The sequence below is a fragment of the Austrofundulus limnaeus genome, unplaced genomic scaffold (assembly GCF_001266775.1).
Source record: "Austrofundulus limnaeus strain Quisiro unplaced genomic scaffold, Austrofundulus_limnaeus-1.0 Scaffold313, whole genome shotgun sequence".
Taxonomy (NCBI): Eukaryota; Metazoa; Chordata; class Actinopteri; order Cyprinodontiformes; family Rivulidae; genus Austrofundulus; species Austrofundulus limnaeus.
The window spans coordinates 640335-648202 of record NW_013952715.1 but is presented as its reverse complement, the minus strand read 5'-3'; positions in this window follow the sequence as shown (position 1 = coordinate 648202).

Genomic DNA, 7868 nt, shown 5'->3' with positions numbered 1-7868 from the left:
GGGCTATTGACCAGCTGCCACTGATAAAGACACAACCAGGTCACTGTGGGTTTGCGATGCCTGTGCACCCTGGCAACAGGTGAAAGCTGTTGATCTACCTCTGCAGAGGGCACAGTGACAGCAACRCCAAAAGCACCACTGAGTGACCAACATCAGCTTGTTTAACAACTGCAGGAAGGTGATGTAAGGACACTGCCTGCCTAGCCTGAATTGATTGACCAACTGTAGTATGTTGTTTACCCTTTGAAGAGATGGTCAAGCCTTCATAGAAGGTGAGTCAAAGACCACCCCCAGAAAGGTAGTTGTCTGAGATGGAATCAGGCAACTCTTCTCCAGGTTGGTGAGGTGTATCCCAAGAGAGACACGGTGGAGAAAGACACCAATATTCAAAATATGGAATTGAAAAAAAAAAGAAAAATATATTATCTAAGCATTAACTTACTGCAGGAACTTTGTGTGTTATAAATGAGTTTTGCTCAAAATGTAAACTCACTACCAGCTCTGAGCATAATGTACATTTTTTAAACCTTCTCAGTGCAACTGAGAAAAGGTGGCAGAAGRTACAGAAAGTCTTTACTGAGGCTCTTATGAGAACACACTTTATTCTACAGAACGCCCTGAAGCTGTCAATATTATAGTGAAAAAACACAGCATTCCCGATCTGGATCTTTCTGAGCTCTTGGCTCAACTCCCGGGAAGTTCTGAGAGCAAAGGAGAACTGAGAGACTTTCCAAATGTTAATGTAATATTATTAAAAGAGGAAAAACTGCAGCTCTGAGGTGCCTTCACTGCCCTCAGTGGCACAAGTCTCAACCATTGTACTAATAATGAAGCAGTAAGTGCAAAGGATGTGATTTGCAAACACTTGCAACAACTTCTATCAGCGAATAATTTAACATATTTTTGAATATAAAGCGTAAAACTGAGCCCTTGAAAAGGAAGGGGAAAAAAGAGTTCGACCTTCCCCCTGAGATGTATCAAGGATGTTTGACGCCACTTGATCCACTTAAATTCTGACCACAAGGAAGTCAAACCTCTGTCTGAGGTTAATGCTGGTCGCCTCTTTGATATCCTCCTAATAAAGAATTTTAACCTGTTTACCACTGAGCACACATCTACAAATAAACTGCAGACTTCTCAACAAGCTTTAATGAMTTCTGTTTGGACCTTCTGTAAAGGTTCAGTCCAACCATTCAGGTGATTATATTCCCATCTGTGCAYTCACTTTTAGAGAAGCATCTGCTTCCATCTAAAAGCAGCAACTTTAAAAAAAGTTTATAGGATGACATCAAAAGAAAAAAACAAAATTGCGAAGTTAAAAAAGTCTTCAGAATCAGTGTTTTTCTGATTATGGTTCTGTGTCTATTTCTTTTACTCTGAGCTGAGTTTAGTTTGGGCCCAAGCACTGTCAAACAGTGGAAGGCCTTGTTGGTTTTGACCTGATTATTGTTAAAAAAAAAGGTAAGATTCTCCCAACAGGAGACTTTTTCACTATGTTCTTCTGGGCTGAGCTTTGAGAAACTTGACTTAGAACTACCATATGGGGAGGAGCAAGGATCCAGATGTGGGAGTGGCTAYTTTGTTATTTAGCACCCTCTAAACATAACYCCATATCATGACTTCAACAAACACYRGTGAAATTCAATAGGAACATCAGTGCAGTTGTCACGTGGCTCTTCTTCAGGCCAACATTGCCAAAATACAATCCAAAAATCCACTTGCAAGTCAGGAAGATTTCTGCTCATCTGGATTTTATTCTTGCTTTTCAGAGGGAAAAAAACACTTGTCTTCATTACAAGTTAAAAAAAAAACAACAACAACAACAACAACAACAACAACAACAGCCAACCAACACATTTCACTCTAGATCCCTAATAGTTATTTTCTACCCAGCCTCCTCAGTGAGTATTCCCAGCTTTTTGTCTTGAAAACAATGAAAATAGAAAATGCACAACAAATCAAAGGAGTGGGCTAAAACTGGAGAGAATGTCTGGGACCAAACTGTAAGAAATCATCTAAAAGTTATGAGATTTACGGTACAGACAAATCAAATGTAAACCATCATTACCATCTGATCAGAAAAGAACAAGGTGACAGTGAGCTAAAGCAGTCATGTAATGTTGGTGAGTGGATGAAAGTGTCATGTCAGGTAAAGGTACGAGGGAGATGGATCATTGCATCTTCAATAAATGACAAAGCCTACATTTAAATTTTGGAAGTTTTTTCTAATATTTAACAAATAAAAAGAAGTTTGGTGATGATGACTTCATGATGATATGATTTTGCTGTAAGCGAAGGACATAAAAACTTCCCTTCATTAGACCTATAATGGAAATGGGAAAAAATATGCAATATAACAAATCTGCAAACAGTGAAGGAGGTCTGAATACTTCCTGAAGCCACTCTGTCTTTGAATGAGTTTATTACTATTTCATTTATTTTGACCGCAACAGTTTGAAGAGCCATACTATCTGAAATGAACTAAAAATTCTGAYTTTGCTTTATAATGAAATAAACTCTAAAATCCTTTTTTGTGATTTTAAGGTAAAATGTCACTTGAAAACTGAAGCTTTAAAAAAATCGTCTGTTTTCTTACTGGCAAGAGTGGAAACGTGTCCTTGTCAGCGCCTCAGAGCTGAAGACACTTGTTAGTCTCTTAACTTTTCATTAAACATATGAATAGCAAATGTGACTAAACTAGCAGATGACTCATGAAGCTGAGAAATGTTTCTTCCTGTCTCAATTGAACTTTTAATGGCTGCAAAACATCCGAGAAACTACTGAGAACAAAATACAGAGCAGCCATTATTGCRTCAACATTTGGAGCACCATTAATATTTATAAATCATAGATAAATCTGCATCATTGCATGTATAAATTAATAAAGTCTTGTTTTTAAGAGCAGTTCATAATTAGAAATAAAAAACATTTAAAAAAGTTTTTTCTCTGACATCTACACACTGACTGGTGTTTTTCCAAAGCACAGCAGTCAAAAAATTTAGACATTTGTCCTGATTTGGCATTTTTCTAGAAGGTGACCTATGACGGTCAAAGGTTTTCTATTGCTAGTGACCAATGTGGGCTCAACTCCTACAGTGGTTTTTACTAGGGCTGTCAACCGATTAAAAAATTTAATCAAATTAATCACACACTASGGCTGTAATTAATCATGATTAATCACCATATTTATTTATTTAGACTCCAAATAAATCAAGTAACATATATAATATGCAGCCATAGGAAACAAAATATATTTTCTGCACTTCAAGTAAACATAAATATTACGTGAGGGGTTTCCCTTCACATTTAACCTACTCTTCCTTCAACCAGTCACTTAGGCAGACAAGCTTGTTGACATTTTCAGATGACAGAGCTGATCTCTTTTTTTGTCTGCTAGAGAAAAAAGTCTCTCACAAGGCACTGTTGAAGCAAGTGTAGCTAGGTACTTTTGTGCAAAATGGGCCAGTTTACTGTACACCCCTGAGTGTGCCAACCATCACTGTAGTGGGCATGTGTCTGTGCTCATACAGGGCTCTACCTTGTACTGCTCTAGAGTAGTGTCTGTGGATAATCCTTCATCATCATCAGACTCTGACTCTGATGTCATGAGTAGAAGGGCCACCTTTTTCTTGGGTGGCTCTGTCTCCACTTCATCTATGGGGGCCTGGGGTGTAAGTTCTGTGGCCAACATYTCACMCAGTTTTTTCCACACCTCTTCCCTTTCTGCCCGGGGCATGCATCTGAGGTCCTTAAATCGTGGATCCAAAGCAGTTGATACCTTTAATCAGTCCAGATTTAAGTTACCTTTGCGTTTGTTGAGATCCTTTGTAAAAGCAGCGTTGAAACGGACTATGTATGCTGGGTCAACATCTGAAACATCCATTGTACGCTGACGATGGCAGAGTGCAGGTAGCACAGCAGAGCAAGACACATACTTTTCCCCTCCTAGGAGCTCTGTGATGTACCTACAGTGCAGACACACACACACACAAAACCCACCACAGTTAAATTACCGAATACTGTTAATAAATATGTAACTGATATTACATTACAGTTAAAGAGTAAAAAGTATATAACCAAAAACTCAACTGCAGGACTCCAGTAGAGTTTCCAGCTTTGCCAACTTCTCATATTCAACTGTTATCATAGCTAGGTTGTGCTTCTGCTGGTCCAGTGTTGCATTTAGTGGATCTTTGTTGTGCTGAATCCATTTAATCATCTCCAGAGTTGAATTCCAGCYCGTAGGTACATCCTGGACAAGTGATTCCTCTTGAAGTCCAAGAGAGGCTTGTTGTGCTTTCAGCTCTGATGTATTTGCAGGGCTGTGTTTGAAGTGTCCCACTATTTTATGGCACTTGGCCAGGGGGGGCATCAAATCCACTGTCTTGAAATGCTACAGTGATAACTCGCTGTATAGCGTGAGCTACACAGGGCACATGTTCAAATGGTAAACTTCTTGTGGCAGCAACCGTGTTGTGAGCGCTGTCAGTTCCTAAAGTAGTGACCTTCTCCGTAACATCCCACACTTTAGCAACTTGGAGAAACTGACCAGCACATGCATCGGCAAAATGTCTTTCTTCTGTTTTCAACACGCCCAAAGTAAAGGAGTGTAGCTGCCATTTATCATCAATTAGGTGTGCAGTAACCCCYAGGTAAGTGTGATTACCCCCAGAGGTCCAGTGGTCTCCAGTTGGAGCAATAAAGGCAGCATCTGCCAGCCGCTGTGCTTTAGCTGTCTTGTTGATGTCGTAGAGTTCACGTATTCTTTTTACAACAGTCCCCTGAGAAGGTAACTTGTATGACAGATCACCTGTTGCGACGTGAATGATATTAAGAAGCCCTCGATCTTTAACAGTGTTAATTGGCCTACAGTCAGTGGCTATCCATTTGGCAATAGCATTATTTAAGTTCACTGTTGTGGCTTTGTTAACATTTCCACGACTGAACTCCACCAGTGTCATCTGACGAGCTGTTGTTGATCCCCCCGAATTAGCATTCTTGTAACAAAAACATGCTTTGCTCGAAGATGGTATTTTAAACTGGTTGTGCTTCAGTGAAAAGAAAGTTCAGCCTTGCAGTATGTACACACCACCTTGGTTTTATCCACAGTTCCATCGGGGTGTTTTTTAAAGTTAAATTTGCCATCTAAAAGTCCAGTTTCCTCGCTCATCTTTTCACTCGCAATTGCTACCTCGCTTCCGCACTGTTGACCAGTGACCACAGAAGAAGACTAAAGCGCTGCTGTGAAATTGGCCCTCTCTCTGCCCTCTGCTGGAGAGAGGGCATTAGGTCAAAATAAATCATGTGATTAATTTGCACTACGTGATATTAATGCGTTAAACTCTGTAGATTAGTCTCGTGCGTTAACGCGTTAATGTTGACAGCCCTAGTTTTTACCAAGTAGGGGTCTCTGCAGACAAGTGTGGACGAGTGGGCGTGTCACAATGAAAGGCGATTCTAAAGCGACATACAGTACCTGATTTGACGGACTTTGTTAAAGGGACACACCTGACCGGACAAGCAAGAAAGGGGCGATGCCGTACGGCACCGTCTCATTGGACAAGAACAAAAGGGGCATTACTGTACGGCACCACTTTTTCTGAAGAACCCTACTTGGGTCACATTTCTCCTGGTTAACCTTAGTGTTGGGGTCAGGGTCAGGCTGTAAAGAGATCAAGCAGGATCTAAGGATACCATCATGTAGGCCTCGTAGCCRACAGTGTTTATGCTTTAGACACACCCACTCTTGTGACACACCCACTTTGACTCCGCAGATAACCCCTTCTCATTTTTACAGCACTTGGCATTCTCAGGTAGTCTCCCYTCCAAGTACTAACCAGGCCTGACCCTTCTTAGCTTCCAGGATCAGAAGAAACCTGTGTGTTCAGGTTGTGGTACGGCCACAACATTTAAAACCTTCTAAATATGGACCAAACATGCTGTCAGGTCATAATGTTCACTGCATCACAGTGTAAATGCCAACAACAATTCAWGTTAATGTGTTCATGTAACCTAAATTAAGACCCAAGTTTTAATTTTTATATTAGTTCTTGTTAATTACGCAACAGTTTATTTTAATGGTTTTATTATTTTATTTATTTATTTTTATTGATTAAAACACCACTTTCATACATTTTGTATGATTTTGTCTTCTGTTTGGTTTACTGTGAAGCCCCAATTTTCGCGGAGGGGTTACATTTATTGAGTGCCTGTGAACCATGAAAAAAATGGAAATACGTATTTATTAATTATTTGGAACTGAATTTAGGTTAATATTTATGTTACAAAATTAGTCAATCATATTAAACTAAATAATTTAGCTTGAAAACTCACAAAAAAGCACAACTTTGTGGGGCTTCATTGTATCATAAATAAGGATGATACAGCAATATGCTTGATGAAATGAAAAGATAAATCACTCTGATGTCTTGTTTTTTTTATGTAACAGTGGTCCTTCTGTGAGCATAAACGTAAAAGCAAACTGTTCTTGTCAGACCAGCTGGATGAGAAGGAAAGAAGAYTGGATGTGGTCAAGGTTCTGCTGAACGTTGCTTCCTCCTCCACAGCAAGGCTGTTGGCGGTCCAGAAACCTGATGTATACTGTAGACAGAAAKGTTCTTCAGRTCATGAAACAAGRTAATGCAGAAGTGATACRTGTAGCAGTAGCATCATGCCAGRGTGGCAGATTCCTCTAGCTTAGGYGTCAAACTCCAGTCCTCAAGGGCTGCTATCCTGCGTGTTTTAGAGATTTTCCAGCTCTAACCCCGGATTTACACTACATGCGTCTCTGCTCCGCTGCGCTGCGGTGCGCAGGTCGCAGCTGTTCGTCTGTGTCTCAATTTATACAGCCTCCGGTCCGACAGAGAGTGTGGAGGAAGGAGATCACGTGATAAATTCAGTGATAAATGTGGAAGTCACAGCAAAAAATAATTAATTCTGTGAAATATGAACTCCAAACACAGCTGAAAACAATGATATAAAGGCTTTTAATATCTATGTTGAAACTATCTCACTGTCGGCTTTCTGAAACTTCTGATTTCAAAATAAAATCCACGTGTATCATGTGTGTACATATATGCTTCATGCAACGTTTCCATCTGCTTCCCAAACAGAACGATACATTCTGACAGCATTTGTGTAGAAATAAATCCATACATTTATTGATATAGCTGCAATTTCGACTCTATTCCGACAAATTATCCCACCTAAAAGTGTKTTATTTTGAAAATACGGATGTTGTGCTCATTTCTTTTCCTGTTGGTGTGACGTAATCTTTAAAAATTGACTCCGGCGCAGCTCCGGCATCCGACAGAAATAGGATCGGATATAATTTTGACGGATCGCCATCCGCTCACCGCTGCCCTGCGCAGCCAGTGTAAACACTCTCATTGATTATAATGGGTCCATATTTGCTGCGGAGGTCGGACTGTAGCGGAGCGGAGATGGAACGKATGTAGTGTAAATCTGCAGTAACACACCTGATTCAGTGAATGAGTTAACTCTTCAAACTGTGCAGAAGCCTGTTAATCACCCAGCCATCAAAGTCAAGTGTGTTGGAGCAGGAAAACCTCTAAAGCATACAGGTTAGCGGCCCTCAAGTACTGGAGTTTGACATCCCGGCTCTAGCTCAAACTTTTTTTTGCAGAGGACCACATGATCATTATGGTGGCCCTCAAAGAGCCAGTAATAATGTATTTTTATGTTTTGTGATTAACTTTAACTAAATACAAAATGTGATGTTCTTCATCTCATTACAATGACTGAGCATTGCTAACAAACATTAACTGGGCTCTTTGTGGTATTTCCTGCATAGAAACAGTGTTTTAACACATTCTCTTATGAACACTGAAAAGTACTACGTGTACAAC